The sequence below is a fragment of the Littorina saxatilis genome, linkage group LG16 (genome assembly GCF_037325665.1).
Source record: "Littorina saxatilis isolate snail1 linkage group LG16, US_GU_Lsax_2.0, whole genome shotgun sequence".
Classification (NCBI taxonomy): Eukaryota; Metazoa; Mollusca; class Gastropoda; order Littorinimorpha; family Littorinidae; genus Littorina; species Littorina saxatilis.
Window position 1 is genome coordinate 27727566 of NC_090260.1, and position 25000 is coordinate 27752565.

Consider the following 25000-nt stretch of genomic DNA (forward strand, 5'->3'; position numbering starts at 1 on the left):
TTTGGGATTCTCTCAGTTCGAGTTCGATGCCGCAAACCCAAGAGACCTATTTCAAAGCACGGATCTATATCAGCCTTACCACGACAAATAACCATTTAGCAACACACCTCGAGAAGGGATGACATATTCTGACCGTTTCCACCCTCCCTTAAGTCGCTTGGCTAGTTTCCACGTTACCAGATTCCACCAGACGCTGTCAATTATCTCGATGCAATAAGGGCCCAAGAAAGCAAAGTCTCACCATAGCGATTTATTGGAAGGGACAAAACGTTAAGATGGTGCTATAATATGGACAGTTTCTTCGCCCATGGTATTGGCAATGCTGTCAGTTGCGATTTCGCGGCTGCTGCCAGGATGCAAAATAAAAGAATTTGTTTGTTTGTTTGTTTATTTGTTGCTTAACGTCCAGCCGACTACGCAGAGCCATATCAGGACGAGGAAGGGGGGGATGAAGGGGGCCACTTGTCAAGCGATTCCTGTTTACAAATGCACTAACCCATTACTTGTGTCCCAGCAGGCTTTAGTAAAACTAAATTAATACCTACTGGAAGATTACCAGTTTCCAGTATGTTAAAATAGGCTTAACCTATCTACTGCTGGACTTACATCAGAACACTAACAGATTAAACTATACATAAATCGCGAGACAAGCGGCAAGAGAAGAGATTTTTGGAAAAAAATACAGGTGAATGAGCAAGAAGGCAGAAAAAAGAAAAGAATGCATGAAGAAAAAGAGAGCATGACAGGAAAGAGGAACCAAAAATCTACCTAACAGCAAACTAGAAAGCTCCTGCGGTTCCAAAAACAGGAGGGGCCTTTAATTTCATAACCGCAGTGCCCCACTGCGGGAAAAATAAAAGAAGAAGAAAAAAAGAGTCACAAGTCACAGGAAGGGGACGTCTCACCAAAGCGAGTTATTGGGAAGGATGAAGAAACGTTAAGCTGGTGTTATAATATGGACAGTTTCTTCCCACATGCCATTGGCACTGCTGTCAGTTGCGATTTCGCGGCTGCTGCCAGGATGCCCCCCCCCCCCCCCCCCCCCCCCCCCAAAAAAAAAAAAAAGTCACAAGTCACAAAAAGAGAACGTCTCACCAAAGCGATTTATTGCAAAGGACGAAACGTAGAGGTGATGCTATAATATGGACAGTTTCTTCCACAATGTTATCGGCATTGCTGTCAGTGGCAATAAGTAGCTGTCAGGATGCCAGAAACAAGTCACAGAAGGGAAAAGCAAAGTCTCACCAAAGCGATTTATTGGAACGGCCGATATATGTTCAGCTGATGCTATTACATGCAAAGTGTCTCCCGTAATGCTATTGGCAATGCTGTCAGTGGCAATACGTGGCTGTCAGGATGCCAGACAGTCAGATGTTAAAAGATTGGAATTCAAAGTCCAAATATGTTGGAGGGACCAATACATTTGAACTATCCTGCCCTATCGCTATCTGTCTGTCGGTCGCTTCGTATGAACGCCAGATCAGTTTAGCTCAACGTGTTATTTCAGCCCCCCACCACTCAAACACGTTTTTTTTTTAAACACTGTTGTATACAAATGCAAAGCTCCCTTTTGATGCAGCTGCTTTGTTTTCAACAACCACACTACCATTCAAGAACGGTCCAGACAATCGTCATCCGCCATATCTGTAATATATCGGACGTCTATATAATGTGTTTTATTCATTTCGATTTCTTATCTCATTTCGAGCAGCAACTGCCGCAGGCGTGTACAACAGAATGCTGGCGTAAACATGTAACGACACAAATAGTCTTCTTCTCTTTCGTTGTTCATGGGCTGAAACCCCCACTTTCACTCATGTTTTTGCACGAGTGGATTCATTGTTTTTGCACGAGTGGATTCATTGGCTCCCTGCAGAGCTGAGAATCCAATATAAGTGCTGCTGTATCTGCTACAAAATAATATCTGGCTCAGCCCCATCCTACCTGTCTGACCTGTTCACACTCTATACACCCTCACGATCCCTCCGCTCCTCTGTAGACACTAGAATATTCAGTCTATCTTCTTTTAGTCGCAAACAGCACGGCCAGAGAGCCTTCTCCCACTCTGCTGCCGTTGCGTGGAACTCTCTCCCTTACTCTATCCGACACTGCCAAACATTCTGTTCCTTCAAATCAAACCTTAAAACACACTTCTTCACCCAGTATTTTGATTAATTTTATTTCAACATGGTGCATTTTTGAATCAGGTGTTTGAATGTTTGAATGTTTTGCCTGTGTTAGTATGCTTGCAGATTGTATTGATGTAGTGTTTGAGTTTCGTTGTTCACTTGTGTGATGAATGCTGCTGCACATGCTTTTGCTTTGCTTTGTATGTATTATGTATGTTTGTCATTGTAAAGCGCTTTGAGAATGTAAAGCGCTCTATAAATCTCCCATATTATTATTATTATTATTACGTGTATTACCGTTTTAATCCCGCAATTCAGCCAGCATACGCCGATATCGGGGGAGTCACTAATAGTCAAAGTGCATCTTTTCGAGGCCGTTCATTAAGTCGAAACTAAGCAAGATTACTGACCAGATAGGACCGATAGCCGAAAGAAGTCAGAATGCTCTGCTGACTGACGTAATCGCCTTACTATTTACCTCGGAACTGGACGGAAGGAAAAAACATCCAGCTATCCGCAAAATATCAACTAAGTCATTGCATACAACACCATGCTGGCTTAAAAATGTAACGTCACAAAAAGTCAAACTGCATTTTTCGATGCTGTTCATTAATGTGAAACTAATGGCGGAGTCACACCAAGACGACGCACGGCCAGCGCACTGAAAATATCGCGAAAATGTTTCGTTCGCTGGGTGTGCGTCAATATGCGTTACTCGTTCGTCGAGCGCGCTAAACCAACGCTACGCATTCGTTGTCATTCGCTGTGTGCGTTGGGATTTTTTGAGCATGCACAAAAATGTGCTTCTACAAAACCGCGGTCACACAACGACGCACTGATCATTATTTTCCATTTTATGATTCATTTTCAGTGCGCTGGCCGTGCGTTGTCTTGGTGTGACTCCGCCATTAGCAAGATTACTGACCAGATGTGACTGTTAGGTAAAAGAAGTCAGAATGCGCTGCTGACTGACGTAATCGCCTTACCATTCACTTACCTCGGACCTGGACGGAAGGAAGAAACACCCCCAGCTGTCCGAACAATTCTTTCTTTCTTTATTTGGTGTTTAACGTCGTTTTCAACCGTTCAAAGTTATATCGCGACGGGGAAAGGGGGGAGATGGGATAGAGCCACTTGTCAATTGTTTCTTGTTCACAAAAGCACTCATCAAAAAATTGCTCCAGGGGCTCGCAACGTAGTACAATATATTACCTTACTGGGAGAATGCAAGTTTCCAGTACAAAGGACTTAACATTTCTTACATACTGCTTGACTAAAATCTTTACAAACATGGACTATATTCTATACAAGAAACGGAGAAACAGAATCCGTTAGTCGCCTCTTACGACATGCTGGGGAGCATCGGGTAAATTCTTCCCCCTAACCCGCGGGGGGTGTCCGAACAATTTCAACTGAGGTCAGTGGCTCTCAAGACGGGGAGTTATTGCACGTGAAACAAGCCAACCAGTGTCTGCCTTCATGCCGACACTACCCAGATCTGTTATCCTCAACTTTTGGATAACTCGCCTTTCCCCCCGCACGCTAGAGTTGCGAAATGGTTCTCTCAACCTTCAATTTTACGCAATGCTGGCTTAAAAAACGCAACGTCACTAATAGTCATACTCCGTCTTTTTAGGGCCGTTGGTTTAAACAGGTTTTTTTATTCAGTTGCATAAATACAAAGCCGTAATTGAAAGTTGTAATTAAGGGAGCACAACAAGATAAACTTATAAATGTTCATTAGGGCCGTTCATTATTTTGAATCTGCCTTTATTTCAACACTAACCAGACATGTTATCCTCAACTATTGGATTACTCTCCTTTTCTCTATAGCACGCTAGAGTTGCGAAATGTTTCTCTCAACCTTCAAGTTTACACAATGCTGGCTTAAAAATGCAAGGTCACAAATAGTCCAACTCCACGTTTTGGGGGCCGTTCATTGATTTGAAACTGCCTTCATTCCAACAGACCTGTTATCATCAACTTTTGGATTACTCGCATTTCCTCTATAGCACGCTAGAGTTGCGAACTAGTTTTCTTAACCTTCAATTGTACAACGGGTTGTTTATTGAAGTTTCGTTGTTCCTGCTTTGTTTGTTTGTCCTTCATTCTGCACAGCAAGCAGTCTATTTGTTACAAAATGCACCAGTCAATAGTGTTAGCAAGACTCGTGATACTCTCTCACACTGAAAAGGTTGTTTGCAGAATGACACCGGAAAAACGCGAAAATGAAAATTGAATGGATTACACTAACACACGATCAGTCTCCTATTCTGGCAGGTAACTTTACTAATTAAAATTCCAGTAGAGATGTAACGGGTCAGTTGGCATGTACGCTACATTTTCTGAGTTCTGAACCAAAATAAATAGTCAAGGGAAGTTTATCTTTGCAAAATAAATAATTCCATCTGACTGTGAAAGCCGCAATGGGATAGTCTTGCCAGTCTTCAAGGTAAAAAAAAAAAAAAAAAAGTTAATCATTTTAGATTCTAGTGCTAGAGCACAACTAAATTGTGATAAATTACAACAAAACAGGCAGCGCTTGTATTGATAATCAGATCATGTGATATATTAAGTCACGAGATTTTAACTTTCCTAAATCACATTCGATGAAGGGAATTTCTTCTCGTTTCAGCTGCGTTCGCAAGACAAATTCACTCTTCACACGTACGGTATTCACACAAAAGCTATTTGAATAACAGCCATCATTCAATCAAGTTTCCGTAACATACGTTTCCATGCCACTGATTTTCCTGTAAAGGCAATTTTATCTTCCCCGTGTAGTGCGGTTCTTTGTTCGACTGAATGTAGTTAAATTTCGTCACATGATTCAATCAATCCTCGGACCACTTGGACAAAGACTGATGACGCTAACTGAGCGCTACAAAAAGAAGACTTTTTCAACACAGACATGATCAATTCATGCTAAGGCCACAAAAAAAATAGGTCTGTTTACGGTAACATAGGCCAAAAAAATAGGGTCGGTAGGTCGGGATTTTTTTAAAAAATTTTTTCTCTCCAAAAAACCATATTTTTACGTTATTTTGCAAAAAAAACAAGATTTTTTTTTTCTTCTTTTTTTTCCCCAAATGCCAAAAAAAAGTCTAGGGTCGCGCGAAAAAAATAGGGTCGGTCGGGTTACCGTAAACAGACCTATTTTTTTTTTGGCCTAATCGGCACAGCTAAAAATGAATAACTTATGCATCATTTGATCGCGCAATTATTGAACTTGTTCGGAAGAGGGTTACTGGTGCTTTTTCCTGAAGCAATTTTTACGGACACAGTAATATCGTCTGTTATGTATAATAGATTAATTTCCAGCTCACCGTTCCGGAACAGAGCCATTCATACTTTAGGCTTTTCTGTGAATAGCTAATCTAACCAGACACATTCTGCCAAATCTGAGAACAATCGTACCACAGATCTGAACCATCTGAGAATAATCGTAACACAGAGCTGAACGATCCGAGAATAATTGCAACATAGTGCTGAACGAATGTAAGGACGTTCTCTATTCTCCTGGGCAACAGATGGCAATTTCGAAATCATGTTCTGCAAGTTTCTAAGTAATAAGATCCACGTGATCAACTGGGGACCAAAATAACCCTATGGTTTTGAGGTTTCAAGCACATTTCGAGCATTCTGCCGAAGACACATTTCCAGTACGTGAATCAATATCACCCCCAAAGGCGTTTGTGTTTTGAAAACGACACTGGTGTTTTTCTATAGTTTGGTTTAAACTATACAGAATCCGAATATCAACCCCACGTCTGGGATGTCCATGGCAGCATTGGCAGCAGCAGTAATAATAGACTGTATCGAAGCCTTTTCGAAACAAGTACCACTTAGTCCAGTCATCCTGAAACGTGTTCCATATATCGTTCAAGCTAAAACTAAAGGTATCAGAAGTGCTCAATACAGCCATTACCAAACGATTTTGGTCTGGGCACATCCAAACTCGGTCCCCGTAGACCCAAGCCATGCGCTAGTCCCCAATAGATCTCCATAAGATCCCAACGTCTGGGATGTTCATGGCAGCATTGGCAGCAGCAGTAGTAATAATAGACTGTATCGTAAGCCTTTTCGAAACCACTACCACTTAGTCCAGTCATCCTGAAACGTGTTCCATATAATTATTAACCCTTTATCGATTTTATCGTTCCAGACAGAAAGTAAAGTGACCACAAATGATGGCTGTCGGGTATCTTAAGCCAACCATTACCAAACGATTTTGGTCTGGTCACATCCAAAGTCGGTACCCGTAAACTCCAGCCATGCGCTAGTCCCCAATAGATCTCCATAAGATCCCACTTCTGGGATGTGCGTGGTAGTATTGGCAGCAGAAGCAGTTATAATAGACTCTATTGTAAGTCCTTTCAAAACCAGGACCACCTAGTCCAGTAATCCTGAAACGTGTCCCCTATATTAACCCTTTATCGCATTTATCGTTCAAGCCAAAATTAAAGGTGGCCAGAAATGCTGGCTGTTGTGTAACGCAAGGCAATCATTACCAAACGATGTGGGTACAATCCCATCCAACCTCGCACGCTTTAGACCCCAGTCATGCGCTAGTCCTCAATAGATCTCCAAAAGATACCCACGTCTGTGATGTTCGTGGCAGCAACAGCAGTGATAATAATAGACTGTATTTGAAGTCTTTTTAAAACCACTACTACCACTTGTTCCAGTTATCCTGAAACGGGTTCGAAATCGAAACAATTCATCGCAGTTATCATTACTGCCCAAACTAAAAGTTAATCAACTGACCGCTGGCTGTCGACTAACTCAAGCCAACCATCAGCACACGATTCTGGTGAAAGTCACATCCAAACTCGCTCCCCATAGAACCAAGTCATGCGCTAGTCCCCAATAGATCTCTATAAGGTCCCAACGTCTGGGATGTTCGGGGAAATATTGGCAGCAGCAGCAGTAGTAGTAATAGTAGACAGTAGTTTAAGTCTTTTCAAAACCACTACCACCTGAACCAATAATTCTAAAACGTGTTCATTATCTTGCCAAAACTAGAGGTTATCAAGAGTGGTGACTGTCGAGTCACTCAAGCCAACCATCACCAAACGATTCTGGTAAAAGTCACATTCAAACCCCCCCCCCCATCCCCCCCATCCCCCCATCCCCCCCCCGGCAGACGCCAGCCATGCACTAGTTCCCAACAGGTCACCCCCCAATTCTTCGCAGTTATCATTTATGCCCAAAACTATAAGGTAATTCAAAAGACATCTGGCTGTCGAGTAACTCAATCCAACCATCACCACACTAGTGAAAAAGTCACATCCAAACTCGCCCCCCGCAGACGCCAGCCATGCGCTAGTTTCCAACAAGTCTCGCCCCAAATCTCCAACGTCTGAGAACTCCGTGGTTGCACATGACAACGGCGCATCAGACAGGCACTTTACCTCCGCCGTACGTCGCTACGGCGAATTTATTCCTCGTCTTCCCTGAAAGCGTCTCCCTAAGTGATTGACGTCTAGTCCTCTCTGAGCGCGACAAAAAAACCCGTAAAGGCTCCGTTCCTCCCGTGAAAATGTTTCCGCTTACTATCTCAAATGTTGCTAGGATTTAACACAGTATAACATTCGCCCGACATCGTGGGTGTTTAATTGCAAATATTTCTGGAACGATTCCAAATTTGTTAATGAGCTTTTAGAAATGCCTCAACCACTTAAACATCTGTTATGTCCAAATAGATCATTACATTTCATTGAAAACTAATTAAGAAAACACTAGCTAAAGAGAAACCAAAAGTCATATATTCTGTTTAGAGAGTGGGGCCGCATGGCCCCACGAAGTCTGCGGAGGGGTATGCATGCCGCTTTCCCTTCTTGGCCCCACGATTTCTGCCTATGCATGTTTTCCCTTCTTTGAGAAGTATGGGGCCGTACGGCCCCACGATGTCTTCCGCGTGTAGTCAATAACGAAGTCGGGCGAAGGTTAAAGCCATCCCACCACTTGGTCATACCAAAATCAACAACATGGGGGCTTTCTCTGTGCAGCGCGGACATTTTTTATGAACGTATCTCTTAACGGGAGACCAGTTGCAATGTGCGAAATTAATTCAATCATAAAAAAATGTCTCACACTGCACTGAAAGCAGACAAGATGTTAATGTTTGGTTAAAAAAAAAAAAAAAAATTTTTTAAAAACCTGGTCCATTGTACACAGGAAGCAATCTGACCGTGGAAGTTTGGTATGTGTCCAAGTGAATGGATGGCCATGACTAGTGTTAGAGCCTAGCCAGATCTGAAGCGGTGAGCCAAACTTTTTTCAAGGGAAGGACAGTGACTTTAAGTGAGTGGCGTTCTCTCTAAGCGCCTGTAAAGCCTTGCTCGATTTGAAGCAGTGAGCCAAACTTTGTCAGTTCAAGGGAAGAACAGCAGCTTTAAGCGATCGACGTCTCCAAGCGCCTGTAAAAGCCTTCCTTGTTCGATCTGAAGCGGTGGGCCAAACTGCTCACAAGGGAAGAACAGTACCTTTAAGTGATCGACGTATCTAAGTGCCTGTAAAAGACTGGCCAGATCTTAGATGTTTTCACATGAAGGACAGTGCCTTTAACCTCAGAGATCGACGTCTTCTCCAATACGCGTGTCAGAAAAACCCTTAATGTATCTTCGACAGGCCAAGCTCAGGAGCACTTCCTCTTATCCTCTTTACTCCGTCACTCCGCACTAATTTTCTGCTGAACTCTATCGCTCACAGCCACTTAGTTTTCTCTTGCAGGCAATTTATCAGTATTAGGGTCTATCGTTGGGAAATTACCTGATGTAGGTGGACGTAAGTTTCTAAATCAATTGAGTGACAGCTCCTGGAATTGGGGGCGGAAAGGTTTGACACTGCTGTAACAGAGAAGCACATTATTTCGAAATAGCTGCGTTCTGCTGTGGAGGAATAAAAACATATCGGTATCGACTTTTTTTTGTATTATTGAGAATGACACTGTACTTAATTCTTATTTTCAAGAGCTTAATCTTCACTGGGGATGCTCTCTCTCTCTCTCTCTCTCTCTCTCTCTCTCTCTCTCTCTCTCTCTCTCTCTCTCTCTCTCTCTCTCTCTCTCTCTCTCTCTCTCTCTCTCTCTCTCTCTCTCTCTCTCTCTCTCTCTCTCTCTCTCTCTCTCTCTCTCTCTCTCTCTCTCTCTCTCTCTCTCTCTCTCTCTCTCTCTCTCTCTCTCTCTCTCTCTCTCTCTCTCTCTCTCTCTCTCTCTCTCAACTTTGTCCGCACACCTCCGCATCATCCCCCCACACACACTCACACACACACACTTTGTTTCTTTATTTGGTGTTTAACGTCGTTTTCAACCACGAAGGTTATATCGCGACGGGGAAAAGGGGGGGGGGGGGGCGATGGGATAGAGCCACTTGTTAATTGTTTCTTGTTCACAAAAGCACTTATCAAAAAATTGCTCCAGGGGCTTGCAACGTAGTACAATATATTACCTTACTGGGAGAATGCAAGTTTCCAGTACAAAGGACTTAACATTTCTTACATACTGCTTGACTAAAATCTTTACAAACATTGACTATATTCTATACAATAAACACTTAACAAGGGTAAAAGGAGAAACAGAATCCGTTAGTCGCCTCTTACGACATGCTGGGGAGCATCGGGTAAATTCTTCCCCCTTACCCGCGGGGGGTCTCACACACACTCACACACACACACACACACTCACTCACACTCACACACACACTCACTCACTCACACACACACACTCACACACACTCACACACACACATACACACACACACACACACTCACACACACACACACACTCACTCACACACACCTCAAAACAAAACCGATTCTCCTCCACACTATATCCCACACCGTCACCCTTTGAATAACAAACCATCCCAGTCAAAGAGGGTCTTTGGGAAGCAGGTCTGTGGTGCACGAGAAAGTTCCCAGCCCGGTGTGAGCCAGCTGCGGTGTTGGATGGGTTGAGATTGAGATTTGTTGTGATTTCAACGAATCAGGCTCCGCGCTGTGTTCTCTCCCGTTTGGGTGGCACCCACTTTCGCTTCGTGCATTTCAGCCCAGGAATCAATAAGCATATCCTGTCCAGCGACTATTTTTCTCCTTTGTTTTGCCCTAACGCTGACAGGTCCAAGCCCCTACCGCCGTCACACAGGATGTTCGGCCTATGGCCCGGCTTCATCCTCATCTTAATGGCTGTTTCTCACAGAAAATCGTGAATGTTGACACAATCGTGCATGTTGACACAATGCGCAGTTGTGCAATCTCTGTCTCTCTCTCTCTCTGTCTCTGTCTCTCTCTCTCTCTCTCTCTCTCTCTCTCTCTCTCTCTCTCTCTCTCTCTCTCTCTCTCTCTCTCTCTCTCTCTCTCTCTCTCTCTCTCTCTCTCTCTCTCGGACTGGTGAACACGAGCTCAGCGCGGCTTGACACGAAAATTTCTTGTCTCGAATAATTTGCTTTCATTTGATTAATTAGACAGTTTCTTAAGCTTTTGCAACCATGGCAATTGGCATAGAAGCTTACCGATGTGCAATAGGAAGATTCAGTGCAGTATTGGTGTGTTTGTTGCAAAAAAGGTGACAAAAGCCCTACGAAAAGCCCGTGCAAGTGACGCGACAGTGGACTATGTGTACAGTGGCAGAGAGATCGCTGTGTTTTTCACCTGGATTACGCTGTCAGCGGTGTTGCTCTTCTGTGCTCCATACTGTGTGCATATGATGTTTTGTGAGGACATTTTCACAACAAGGTACTGCATTTATGATACTCCCAACTCACTGTCATTTGACTCTGCTTTGTTTTGTGCTGTGCAAAGAAAAGACTACCGCCTTGACTTCGCGATGTCGTCTTTCGCTACCCGGTCGGTCAGTGACATGTCAAACAACATTCTGCTTTCCTCTCACCCTTCCCCTAATGGGAGATTTCTCTTGTTACTTTGTGGTGATATTGAGTCAAACCCAGGCCCTCCCAGTGCCGTGGAACTGGCTGTCCAAAACATGGAAGCTAAAATGGAAGATCAAACAACTACTATTGAGAGACAGTTTACAGCTCTGACAGAAATGATGAAAACGACCACAGTGCAACTAAACCAACAACTTGCAAACAAATTCGACAGTGTTGAGCTCAGCATTAGTCAAGGTAACAGTCAGCTACAACAGCAGCTTGTTGGGATTAAAGGGCAACTCTCAGCAATTGAAACAGTGGCTCGCCGAAACGAACAACGAGTACAGGCGCTGGAAAATGAGCATGGTTTTATGAACAGTCGCATGCAGAAAGTAGAGGAAGAAATTGAGAGGCAAGACAGATTCTCAAGGCGCTCTAATGTAAAGTTGCTTGGACTCAGGGAAGAAGGTGGAGAAAACTATGACAGATGTGCAATAAGAGTGATTGACATATTGCAGAGATATTTTCCTCACAAGAATTGGGATGAATCGGACATTGAAAAAGCCCATCGCCTAGGTCCCTCTCCAAGCATCACGGGGCGTCCCAGGCCAGTTATCATCAAGTTCCAGTCATGGAAGGATGCGATGATCGTCATGAAGGACAAAGAGGGAAAGAACAGGATGAAGAACGACGATGGTTTGCGTGTGGCAACAGACCTGACCCAGCACCAGAGGGACACCATTTCTTACTGGAGGGAGCAAGGAAAGCATGCTTACTTTGCCAGAGGGAAGTTGGTTGTGGAAGAAAGGAGACACTATTATCGTGATTCAAACGAAAACACTTACACTTCCCAGTCCCATTCTCAGTTCGCCCGAAACCGTCCCCGAAACTCCCAGTTCCCACCCCTACACAACCACGAGCACCCCATGGATTATCCCAAGGAAACGAGGAGCGACGCAAGACAAAACCGGGCATCGTATGCGACCATGGCAGCAACGTCGCGCCGCTCGGACGACGCCCCGCCCACTGTGCATAAAGACGAAGACGACGACGATGACGACATCAGCACCATAGGCGACGACAAGATGGAGGACGCTGTGTCGGAAGCTGGGCTGTCTGACGCCGGGCATCACCAAGAGGGGGAAACTGCTGCTTCAACGACCAGCGTGCCACCTCTGAGCAACACGGGCAGCCCCGGGAGTCTGCCGCCTCTCCGAGGAATGGGCCGAGGTACCCCCATCTCTTCTCCTCACTACGAAGCTTCTGCTATTGCTTCCGGTGGAAGCAGTGGGAGTAGAGGGAGGGGCAGGGGCAGGAACCACAGCGCCCAGCAGTCCAGAGAGCAGACGACCCCTATGCAGACCAGGAACCGGTCCCAGACCTCTGCCCCTCCCTCCTCCCGCCAGCAGACTCTACTGGACAACTGGAACGGCAAACGCAGGTAGGGGTTAGGCCGAGGCCCCTCCGCACATCCATCAGCATCTCAGGTATGCCAGGAACCCACACAGCGCACTCACATCCCTGATGTGCCTTGCGCTAATGCTACCACCACACACTCTAAAACAACGTTATCGTTGGCTACGCTTAATGTCGAAGGCATCTGGAACTTTTTGAGAGATACAGATATCACAACCTTGTTAAAGTACGACATTCTCCTTTTCACGGAAACATTTAGTGAACTGGTACCGAACTCGTTATTACAGTGTCAATCCCATGTAATTTTCCCATCCCCAGCTGTAAAAGTGTCAGACAGTATTCATGCGCGGCGATCGGGGGGAATTATGTTTCTAGTGAGAAAGGAGTTGTGTAAGTACATTAAGCAGATTGAGATAGAAACGGATAATATTATTGTGTTGAAGTTGTCTCACCATGTCTTGGGGATCGACACTGACTGTTTGCTAATCGGTGCTTATCTCCCACCAGAATCAGCCCCATATTACGAAGAGACAGATATATATAATGGTGTTTCACTTCTTGAAGATAGTCTTTTAGAAGCTGTGAGGGAATGTGGAGATCTGCCAATGATAATTTGTGGTGATTTGAACTCAAGAACTGCATCTCTGAACGTTAAAAACACAGACCCGATTGCTGATCTTTCCGACATTACTGCCCGCGTCAGTGACATTGATGACCTTAAGATGCCGAGAGTTTCCATGGACAAAGTTGTGAATGCGTTTGGCCGATACCTTCTTAACATTTGCGAAGAATTTGGTTTAGTGATTCTGAATGGATTACAGAAAGCAGGCTTCCCTGGAAATTTCACATACATATCACAAAGTGGCAGCAGCGTTATTGATTATTTTATTGTTTCTCAAAAATTACGTTCACTTTGCGAACATTTAAAAGTTGTGCCCATGGTTGAGACCAAACATTTATTGGTGGAATTGTTTATTGCCACTAAGAATGGCGTGTGTTACCCCAAAACCCATGGTAAACAATATTCTTGTTCGAAATACCAATGGAACGAAGAGAAATGTGCAGAGTTTCACTGTCACATGCAGAGCGACCATGTTAAAGGTATTATTGAAGAAGCAACGGTGCTCATTGATATTGATGTCAACCAGTCGCTTGCAAAGTTTAATGAAAGTTTGTTTTATGCTGGAGAATGCATGAGAAAGGTTATATTTGTCGGCTCAGAAAAAAGAAGAATTTGGTTTGATCTTGAATGTAGGCAGAGCCGTCAAGTTGTTTGGCAACTCCTTCGCAGGGCTAGCCATTCGGACGAAGATGAAGACAGATTGCAGTATTCTCAGAAGCGCAGAGAATATAAAGAGTTGTTGAGGCAAAAAAAGGAATTATATAAAGATTCTGTGGTTGAGTCATTGCATGCAAATTTAAAGGACCCTAAAAAGTTTTGGGAAACAGTCCGTTCAGTGCGACCATCTCTTGGTGGACAATGCAACATATCGATGGAACAGTGGTATGAGCATTTTCGTGATGTTTTTGGTACCGTACCACCTGCGGAAACAAATACCCCAGGTAATGAAGGTGATCAAAGTTTTGAGCAAGGAGAGCTGAGAAATTGTGACTCTTTAAACCAATTGATCACACATGATGAGGTAATGCGTGCAGCCCGGGCGCTAAAAAATGGAAAGGCAGCTGGCCCAGATGGGTTGATTAACGAGTTTTATAAGAATGGTATTGATATACTTTTGCCTTTTTTGACCAATTTTTTTAATCATTTATTTGACAACGGTTTGTTTCCCGATGAATGGTCACACTCGATTTTGCACCCAATTCATAAGAAAGGAGATATTGATTCACCGGATAATTATAGAGGTGTTTCGTTGTTGAATGTATGCAGCAAATTATATAGTTTTATTTTGAATAAACGTATTTCTGATTGGATAGAAGAGAACGAAGTTGTTGGGGAGGAGCAAGCTGGTTTTCGCCAAGATCACTCTACAGTAGATCACATATTTACACTGTTTGGAACCGTACAGAAACAGTTGTTGAGACATAGAAAACTGTATGCAGCCTTTATAGATTTTCGGAAAGCGTTTGACTCTGTTCACAGGGATAAACTATGGAAAGTACTGGATCAGAATGGCATGTGTGGAAAGATTGTTTTAGCCCTTAAAAGTATGTATACGACAGTGAAAACGTGTGTTCGAGCAGGAGGTGAACTTTCAGATGTATTCATGTGTCCAGTCGGCCTAAAACAGGGTGAAAACTGCTCACCGATTTTGTTCTCATTGTTTATTAACGAATTAACCAAAGACATCATGGCAAATGGAAGACACGGTATTCAATTGTCACCGGATTTAGTCGAATTATTGATTTTGTTGTTTGCGGATGATGTGGTTTTAATCTCTGATAGTGTCATCGGTTTGCAAAACCAGCTAAATGTTTTATTGACCACCTCAAAGAAGCTTCAGGTAGTCGTAAATATGGCTAAATCGAACATAGTTGTGTTTAGAAACGGTGGTCATCTAGCATTACGAGAAAAATGGTTCTTTGGTGATAGTGAAGTGAAAGTTGTAAACATGTATAAATATTTAGGAGTCTATATGTCCACAAGAATCTCTTTTTCCCACACTCTAAACGACCTTGCTGATCGCGCGAGAAAGGGAGTATCAGCTATCCTCAAACTTCTTTGGAGTATTGGGGAATATTCTCCTGATACATTTTTTAAACTGTTTGACAGTCAAATACAACCGATCTTGACGTACGGTTCGGAGGTCTGGGGACTCTCTGCTGATCAACAAATTGTTGAAAGAGTACATTTGTCTGCCATTAAAAGGTTTGTCGGTGTCCATCCGAAGTCACCAAGGCATATAGTTTACGGTGAAACAGGACGTTATCCTCTGTTTGTGGTAACGTACATAAAGTGTATGAAGTTTTGGCTTCGATTAACTCGGATGGATGGCAACAGGTACCCCAAGAAAGTGTATAATATGCTACTGTCTATACAAAGGCAAAATTACACGACATGGGCTTGTAACGTTCGTAATGTTTTGTACAAGTATGGATTTGGTGAAGTGTGGGAAGCACAAGGTGTTGGTGATATTTCCACGTTTGTAAGAGAATTTCGCCAAAGACTTGTCGATTGCTTTAGACAGGATTGGCATAGTTCCCTTGAATCACACGTTTTTTATAATGTGTATTCGTTATTTAAGCAGTCCTTGTGTATGAGTGGTTATTTGTATCAGATAAGAAATGTTCATTTGAGAAGAATGTTAGCACGTTTCAGATTTGGTATGTCACCCTTAAATAACCACTATTTACAGTATAAACCCAATGTGAATAACGTAGACAGATTTTGCCCTTTGTGCTCAGATGATACACTGGAGACGGAAGTACATTTTTTACTTGTTTGTCCCGCATATAATGAGATCAGAGTTGAATTAATAGCCTCAAAGTATTATCGGAACCCATCCATGTTTAGAATGTGCCAATTACTATCCTCAACAAATGACCAAGTGGTAAGACAGTTAGCAACGTATATTTACAAAGCACTACGATTTCGCACTGATTCTCTGGAAAATGCTCAGTTGCAAGATGCAGGTCCATAATGTTGCTTCTTCTGCTTATTTTAACCATTGTTCGCTTGTATAATGTGTCACCAGTCTTGTTATGGGCCGGAGGCCTAACAAATAAAATTTCCGACTTCCGACTTCCGACTTCCGACTTCTCTCTCTCTCTCCCCCTCTCTCTCTCTCTCCCCTCCTCCTCTCCTCTCTCTCCCTCTAGAGAGAGAGAGAGACAGAGACAGAGACAGAGACAGAGACAGAGAGAGACAGATTGACAGACAGTCTGAGACAGACAACAGAATGTTGTCGATGGTATTTGGCAGCAAAGACAAACACACTATGTGCATGCTGTCGACAAACCGTCTGAGCGGACAAAGTGGTAGAAGCGCACAATTACATGTTGAGTTTTTGCGTTCAATATCCAAGCCAAATATTTTCAAAAACATTGCAAACTCCAAAGCACACACACACGCACACGCACACACACACACACACACACACACACACACACACAAGCTTCGTTTCAAAGCAATCTCTTTATCGTTGCACCATTATTCCTGTTCGAGCCGTCTGGATTAAAAACGAGGCGTTCGTCATCGGATGTTTAATCAAAATCAATAGAGTCCATTTCCCCCGTCTGATGAAGAACGATTTATAGATTTCCTGGATTACATATCGTTTTTACATTTAGTCAGGTTTTGACTAAATGTTTTAACGTAGAGGGGGGAATCGAGACGAGGGTTGTGGTGTATGTGTGTGTGTGTGTGTGTGTGTGTGTGTGTGTGTGTGTGTGTGTGTGTGTGTGTGTGTGTGTGTGTGTGTCTGTCTGTCTGTCTGTGTGTGTAGAGCGATTCAGACCAAACTACTGGACCGATCTTTATGAAATTTGACATGAGAGTTCCTGGGAATGATATCCCCGGACGTTTTTTTCCTTTTTTTTCGATAAATACCTTTGATGACGTCATATCCGGCTTTTTGTAAAAGTTGAGGCAGCACTGTCACACCCTCAATTTTAAATGAAATTGATTGAAATTTTGGCCAAACAGTCTTCGACGAAGGCCGGACTTCAGTATTGCATTTCAGCATGGAGGCTTAAAAATTAATTAATGACTTTGGTCATTAAAAATCTGAAAATTGTAATTAATTTTTTTTTTATAAAATGATCCAACATTACTTTTATTTTATTCTTTATCATGTTCTGATTCCAAAAACATATAAATATATTATATTCGGATTAACAACAACCTCTGAAAATTAAAAATATAAAAATAATGAATAAAATCAAATTTCCGAAATCGTTTTAAAAACTATTTCATCTTATTCCTTGTCGGTTCCTGATTCCAAAAACATATAGATATGATATGTTTGGATTTAAAACACGCTCAGAAAGTTAAAACGAAGAGAGGTACAGTAAAGCGTGCTATGAAGCACAGCACAAGCGCTACCGCGCCAAACAGGCTCGTCACTTTCACTGCCTTTTGCACTAGCGGCGGACTACGTTCAGTTTCATTATGTGAGTTCCACAGCTTGACTAAATGTAGTAATTACGCCTTACGCTACTTGTTTCTCTTATCATTTTCCTTTCTGTTCTGTAAAGCAAACTCAAGTCTGGTAACAGGTACCGTTCCTCTTCGTCTAGAACCACAGCCGGTTTGACCAGGCTTGTTAACAAGGGACAAGGAGCACGCGTCCACTTGTTCACATACCACAAATCAACATCATGCCTGCTACATGTGCAGAGCGGAATTTGATTTTGTTCGTTTGTTTGTATGTTTTTATTTTATTTTATCTTGCATGTATTTACTTCTTTTTTGTGTGTATTTATTTATTTTATTTTATTTTTTTGCGTGCGCGCGCGTGTGTGTGTGTGTGTGTGTGTGTGTGTGTGTGTGTGTGTGTGTGTGTGTGTGTGTGTGTGTGTGTGTGCAGCCCTGAAAGTGGCGAGTATAATTATAGAAACATGTAACTGGCGAGTAGAAAAGTTCCTCTATTCACCAAATGTGAGTAAAGTTGATGGAATCGGCGAGTAAAACATGTTCTCTGGCTAGTACATTTTGAGAAGCACCCATAATAAACGCCTAGGCAGATATGTGCCAGTTTACAAGACGGTTTAGATTTAAGGAATGAACGTGAAGTTTTACCACAACGTGTACTATTCGAATTGGCACTGCGCAGAAACCTGATTGCCTCTCGTCTGGAAAACACTCATATGGATCAGGTTTCAGAAATGGGTTTGTTCTGAGCGAGTAATTTCCTGTGATCGTCGAATCAAAAAATCTGCGAGAAATTGCGACTGTTGTTTATTTCCAAGATAATAATAATAATAATAATACGAGAATTTATAACGCGCACAAATCTCACCACAAGGCGACTCAAGGCGCACTCATAAACATTCTTTCGCATTAACAACTCATGCACACTCATATAATAATGATAATAATACGAATATTAATTTGTAACGCGCACATGTCTCACCAACAGGCGACCCAAGGCGCACATACACTCATTCACACACACGGAGACTTAAAGTCATTAACACACACACACACCATCAACCATTAAATATGTACAGTTATTCAGTGTGGGATGGGGGTGGGCAGTGTAGAATGCATGGATTATTTGGAAAAAAAGGAATGTCTTGAGTGCAGATTTGAATGATTCGAAAATGAAATGACAGGCCTCCCTCCCTCCCTTCTCTCTCTCTCTCTCTCTCTCTCTCTCTCTCTCTCTCTCTCTCTCTCTCTCTCTCTCTCTCTCTCTCTCTCTCTCTCTCTTCTCTCTCTCTCTCTCTCTCTCTCTCTCTCTCTCTCTCTCTCTCTCTCTCTCTCTCTCTCTCTCTCTCTCTCTCTCTCTCTCTCTCTCTCTCTCTCTCTCTCTCTCTCTCTCTCTCTCTCTCTCTCTCCAACAACAACAACAAAAATATCAGCAAATACAAACACGTAAATGACATATAATCCGTCAAAGGCCCGAGGCAAAAAGTGTTACAAAAAAAGGAACGAAAGAGACAAAATGGGACACGACAGAAAGGGAAACAAACAGCTCGAAACAAACACTATCGATCATTCCGCGTTGAAAATATACGCACTCCAATGTAATGACACCACCAACAAAAGAAAAAACAACCATACTAGCCCTAATCATAGAGCAACACACACACACACAGGCAACACAGATTGTAACTTCATACTGAATGTTGTTTTTCTCCAAGATAAAAACACAAACTGAAATGTAAAACACACACACACGCACGTTCGCGCGCACACACACACACACACACACACACACACACACACACACACACACACACACACACACACCAACAAGAAAATTGACAAATTAGGACATTATACGAGTATAGATACAAGAGTCAAGTCAATATTTGTGTTCAAGTCAGAGAGGAGGCGTACGACAAAACTAATAACAACGACAGGAACGTGAACAAAAAGAGCGCTTTCTCATATTAACAAGCAGAACAGATTTTATAACTCAAAACAAAAACACGTTCTAAAAGGGATCCTGTTAAGAGAGCATATTTTGGGATACAATTGAAAAAAGACTAAAGCAGAAAAAATATTCACAAACAAATCCAAACAAACAAAAATAAAGAGCAACAGCAAAGTCAGATCCTAAGTAGATAAGAATGCTAACGTTTGTTGCTAAGGCCACAAAAAAAATAGTCTGTTTACGGTATCCCGACCGACCCTATTTTTTTCGCGCGACCCTAGACTTTTTTTTGGCATTTGGAAAAAAAAAAAAAATTTGCAAAATAACTTAAAAATATGGTTTTAAAAAACAAATAATAAAAAAAAATAAAAAATAGGGTCGGTCGGGATACCGTAAACAGACTATTTTTTTTGGCCTAACAAAAATCCAAACCAAATAGAATAAGTAACGTTTACATGAAAAAACGAGAAAAATAACTAGAACCACGATCTATCGATCTTTAAATCTTTTAATTTGATTTTTTTTTTTTTTTCAGTTGGGGAACACTGTCATTTCAACTTCTTCTTGACTTTCTTGATAGCATCCCTGACGTAAAACACCAAATAAAGAAAGAAAGAAAGAAAGAAAGAAAGAATGATAGCATCCCTCTTGTGTGTAATGGTGTTTGTTCTTATTTAAAGGGTTGCCTGGTCTCAAAAATGCGCGGAGTCGCGTGCAAAAACGCGTTTAAGAGTTTTCCGAGTTGATTCAACTAAAGACTGTTGATTTGGTCCAGAAGAAGACACTTTCATCATTAGTTTGAAACCATTAAAATGCGTGAAACTTTCTGCTAGTTCTCACAATCCGCAAAAAAACGAAGCAGTTGGCAGGCCGAAACGACTCAAAATCCGCGACCGACAACTCTGTCAGCACAAGAAAAGACGCCGCAGCGTTAGCCTTGCTGTGACGTCACTCGAGGAAGCCGATAAGGCCGCTGTGAAGTTTACAGTACAATGTAGACTACAGCTGGACATCTGTAATGCCATCTTCATCACGGCATTATTATTATTTGTCTACGGTGTATCTTGTTCGTCCTCTTTTAACATACACAGATCGAGGTTCTTCTTGTGAATGTCTCGTTTTGTCTATCAAACATTCCATAACCTCAACACTCTTGGGATTTTTTACACCCCCGGTATAGGGGTGTGTATAGGTTTCGGTCGATGTGTTTGTTTGTTTGTTTGTTTGTTTGTTTGTGTGTGTGTTTGTGTTCGCATATAGATCTCAAGAATGCACGGACCGATCGTCACCAAACTTGGTGAACAGGTTCTATACATTCCTGAGACGGTCCTTACAAAAATTGGGACCAGTCAAACACACGGTTAGGGAGTTATTGGTGGATTAAAATTATACAAGGACTTATAGAGGGACATCTTAATGGTCAAAGGGAAATAACCATTCTCACTCAGTCACTGCCACCAACTGAGAAGGTTATTTCCCTTTGACGGGGGTGTTGTTCCTACCTCAGAGGAATTTCTTGTTTTTTATAACTTTTTTGTGGTTTTTTTAATTGATTTTTTTTTTACGCTCCGATATGTAAAATATATATGATTCAGCAAAAACAGATTTAGACAAGAGTGGTTTTTTTAACGTCTTTTATTTTGCTATGCGGGGCCGATTAAGACAGAGGAAAATAAGTCCAGAACAAAATAACCATCACGCAAGTGCCAGTTTTCCAATGATATTATTATAACTAGAGAGCTCTGCAAGAGGCATGACCCCTCAGTTCTAGACTTTACGCGGAACAAGAGCACGCACAGACGGAAGAATCGATGTGAAAATTACCTTCGTTATATGGCCAAAAGGCTATACCCTTGAAAAGAATACTAACTAGCGCTTAAAAACGTTTCTCCAGTCTGTATTTCTCAACCGATTTCCAAAAGGTTTGTCTGCAGTGTTCGTAAAGAATGAACACTGTCATGTGCACAAATGGTTCGATGTGTTTTTTATGAAGCTTGGACACATAAACATATACCAACATTCCACTGCATGGCTGTTCTCTGTGCAGAGCGAGACTTGTTTTTTAAACAGCTAAATTATTAACGTAAGTTCATGACACTCATATCAATCTGCAAAATCAATTTATCAAACATTTCCCACTGTGAACATGAACTGATGAAGCAGCTTTAACGCCTTTTGCAGATGGTCACAGAAAAAAATGACTACGCTTCCCCAGCACACTCATGTGTTTTGTGTTTATGATCACCCCCCGAGGGTTAGGGGGAAGAATTTACCCGATGCTCCCCAGCATGTCGTAAGAGGCGACTAACGGATTCTGTTTCTCCTTTTACCCTTGTTAAGTGTTTCTTGTATAGAATATAGTCAATGTTTGTAAAGATTTTAGTCAAGAAGTATGTAAGAAATGTTAAGTCCTTTGTACTCGAAACTTGCATTCTCCCAGTAAGGTCATATATTGTACTTCGTTGCAAGCCCCTGGAGCAATTTTTTGATTAGTGCTTTTGTGAACAAGAAACAATTAACAAGTGGCTCTATCCCCTCTCCCCCCTTTCCGGATCCCCGTCGCGATATAACCTTGAACGGTTGAAAACGACGTTAAACACCAAATAAAGAATGTTTATGACCCTTCAGGGCTTCCCTAACTGCGCGTCCCTGCGTCCATGTGTGCCCATGACAGTGTTCATTCTTTACGAACACTGCAGACAAACCTTTTGCACATCGGTTGAGAAATACAGACCGGACTAAAAGCCGAAATACGTACTAGAAATACATGGACCCATGAGAAGCTGTTATGACATTTTCTTTGTACGGTACGTGTTATTCTTGTCCTACACAATGGTAGCTGTGTTGAGTACGTGCGGAACACTGATCCCAAGGGGAAGCGTGCTAATGCAATAATCAGGAGGCTGCAAACAGCCCGGGGTCAGTCGCGAAGCCCCCTTTGTCCCAGGTTAAGTCTTCCTCCATCGATTGCTGTTGCTGTATTGTGCAACCCCTCCTCAATGACCCAGACTCTCTCTGTGTTATCGTATTTGATTACATAAGCAGCGTATAAGTAATGATTGTTATTGTTTGTCTCGTATTTTATATTTTAACGAATTACTGCCTTCCATCAAAAAAATGTTACATTTACTTGAATTTACATGTTGCATGTCTTAGACTTGATGTTCTCTTCCTATGCGCTTTCGTCCTAGTCTCTCCTTGTGGTTGTTTGTACTTTCTCCCCCCTCCCCCTCCCTTTTTTTTCTCTTCTGTCGATTCTTCTGTTCCTATTTAGTTTCCCCATCCCCATTCTTTCAATTTGTTCTTCTGGTTTATTGTTGCTATGTCCACCATTACGAAAATGTGTGTAATTTAGTATGGTTCTGGTCACGTGATATAAGCATTTGCTTGAGTGCGTGTCCTAGCTGTATGTTTTGAACTGTTCATGCGAAGAAATTCTGAATAACATTTTGTTTAAACCAAAGACCCAACCACCCCCTCGCAAACGAAGACTTCAACCTTTTAAGACCGTGCTTTTATAAATGTTCTTTTCACAACCTCTTTAAATCTACCTCCATTTTTAGATTCTCTCATGTGTAAGACCTGATTTTTTCAGATTTCTGGAGGTCTTGAACATTGGAGTTCCACCGTACTCGATCAACACGTCGACCTGCCCGGTCTAAAAGTGATGTAACTCTCACTCCCTAATGTTTAAGACCTGATTTTTTCAGATTTCTGGAGGTCTTAACAAGGGGGTTCCACCGTATTCGATCAACACGTCGACCTGCCCGGTCTGAAAGTGTCCGGTCCTCTCACTTCCTTATTTGAAGACCTAATTTTCTCAGATTTCTGAAAGGGCCGGGTGGCTCAGGTGGTAGAGCTCTGGACTTCTGATCGAAAGGTCGCTGGTTCGAATCCGGGCCGGGACGGACACGGGTCAACTTTATGTGCAGACCCAGAGACGGTATCCATCTCCCACCCCCGTGTCACCACAATGGCACGTTAAAGATCTTGGTCATTCTACCATAAGTGCAGATGGCTGATACCACCTAAACACGCATACATCAAAAGCCGTGAGGGCGTAAAAACTCGAATCGTATAAACCAATTCATGTCCAATATAGGCAATTAAGACCTGACGGACAATAAGCCCCTTAAAATTTACTTTTTTTTTAAAGATTTCTGGAGGCTCCACCGAATTCAATCAACACGTTCCCCTGTCTGGTCTGAAAGGGATGTAACTCTCACTCACTTATTTTTAAGACCTGATTTTTTTTTTTTTTTTTTAAGATTTCTGTAGGCCGTAACACAGGGTTCCAGCGTACTCGATCAACACGTAGGCGGTGGCTGACCTGAACGTGATACATATATATAACAAGCTTCCATTTATTTTTAGTTTTTTTGTTAAATTAGGTGTTTAGGTTATAAAGCTGTTGTCATTTTATGTATAGGTTTTCTTTTTTATGAAATCAGTCGATAGCTTTTGTTGCATACATGTACCATCAGCGCGTCGTAGAGTCTGGCCTTAATCACGTGATGTAACCAGCTCCTATTGACGCACTATTGTGGTCACTGGAGTCCGTCCAGGAAGAGGTGTGATCCTTGGGGAAACTACCGCTGTCTATTAATATAACAATGGAAGAGCTGCACTCGCCGTTGCGGGTCATCCAGCTGCTTTTGTCCGTGGCGCTTAATCCGATGACACTGACAGCATTGTGTAACTGGCTTCATGGTCATTCTGGGGTCAGTAAAGTGCTGTTCGCCTGGCAGACTTTCGGACTTTGGTCGAGTTCTCTCTTGACAATGTGCTGGCTTTGTAGCCAGTTGGTCGCTATCAGCGTGGGTTCGATCCCCACGTTCGGCGAGAGATTTATTTTTCGGAGTCAACTTTGTGCAGACTCTCTTCGGTGTCCGAACACCCCCGTGTGCACACATGCGCACAAAAAAAATCCCACGTTCACAGCGAAAGTCTCAGGGCTTGGAAAACACGAAGACACGCATGCATTAGTGTGTGTTAGTGACTTTAAGTCTCCGTGTGTGTGAATGAGTGTATGTGCGCCTTGAGTCGCCTGTTGGTGAGATATGTGCGCGTTATAAATATTCGTATTATTATTATTATTATTATTATTATTATTATTATTATTATTATGCATCATCTCTCGTCTCTGATTATCATGATCGTATCTCGATACTTTGACGAGACAAACCCAATGCTGGTGTGTTGAAGAAGACAGCCACAGCGGGCTTGTTCGAATCAAAGTATCACACCATATCTTCAGCGTATTACCAATACCTGTCCCAATATAGACCAGTTGGTCTAAGAGGACGTTAAACCCTAATAGTCAGTCACAATGTGCTGAAAGAGATTATCTGAAGTCTTCTGCAACGCACTAATCGCTATGCCGTGAAAATCAGTAATCGTTACCTCAACGATTAACCATTTTCAGAGCAATCAAACTCCAACCCCTCGGGTCATTCTCTTCAGAATCAAAAAGCAGGAAATGACGGTTGAAAGTGCACTTAACATTTTATCTGTTTTGCACAGCTTTGATAACGGTGAACTGCGAGAGGCAGGGGGGGATACATCAAAGGTAGCCCGAGTGTCA

At 42.4% G+C, this 25000-nt stretch overlaps 1 long non-coding RNA gene and 1 other non-coding gene across 2 annotated transcripts in view; both read left to right on the forward strand.

Moving 5' to 3' along the window:
- LOC138950740 (uncharacterized) overlaps positions 1 to 25000 on the forward strand; it is a 238231-nt gene that overhangs the window by 106831 nt on the left and 106400 nt on the right. The window lies entirely within an intron of this gene.
- Trnar-ucu (transfer RNA arginine (anticodon UCU)) lies at positions 23252 to 23324 on the forward strand. The gene has a single exon. It is a non-coding gene; the product is annotated as a tRNA-Arg (tRNA).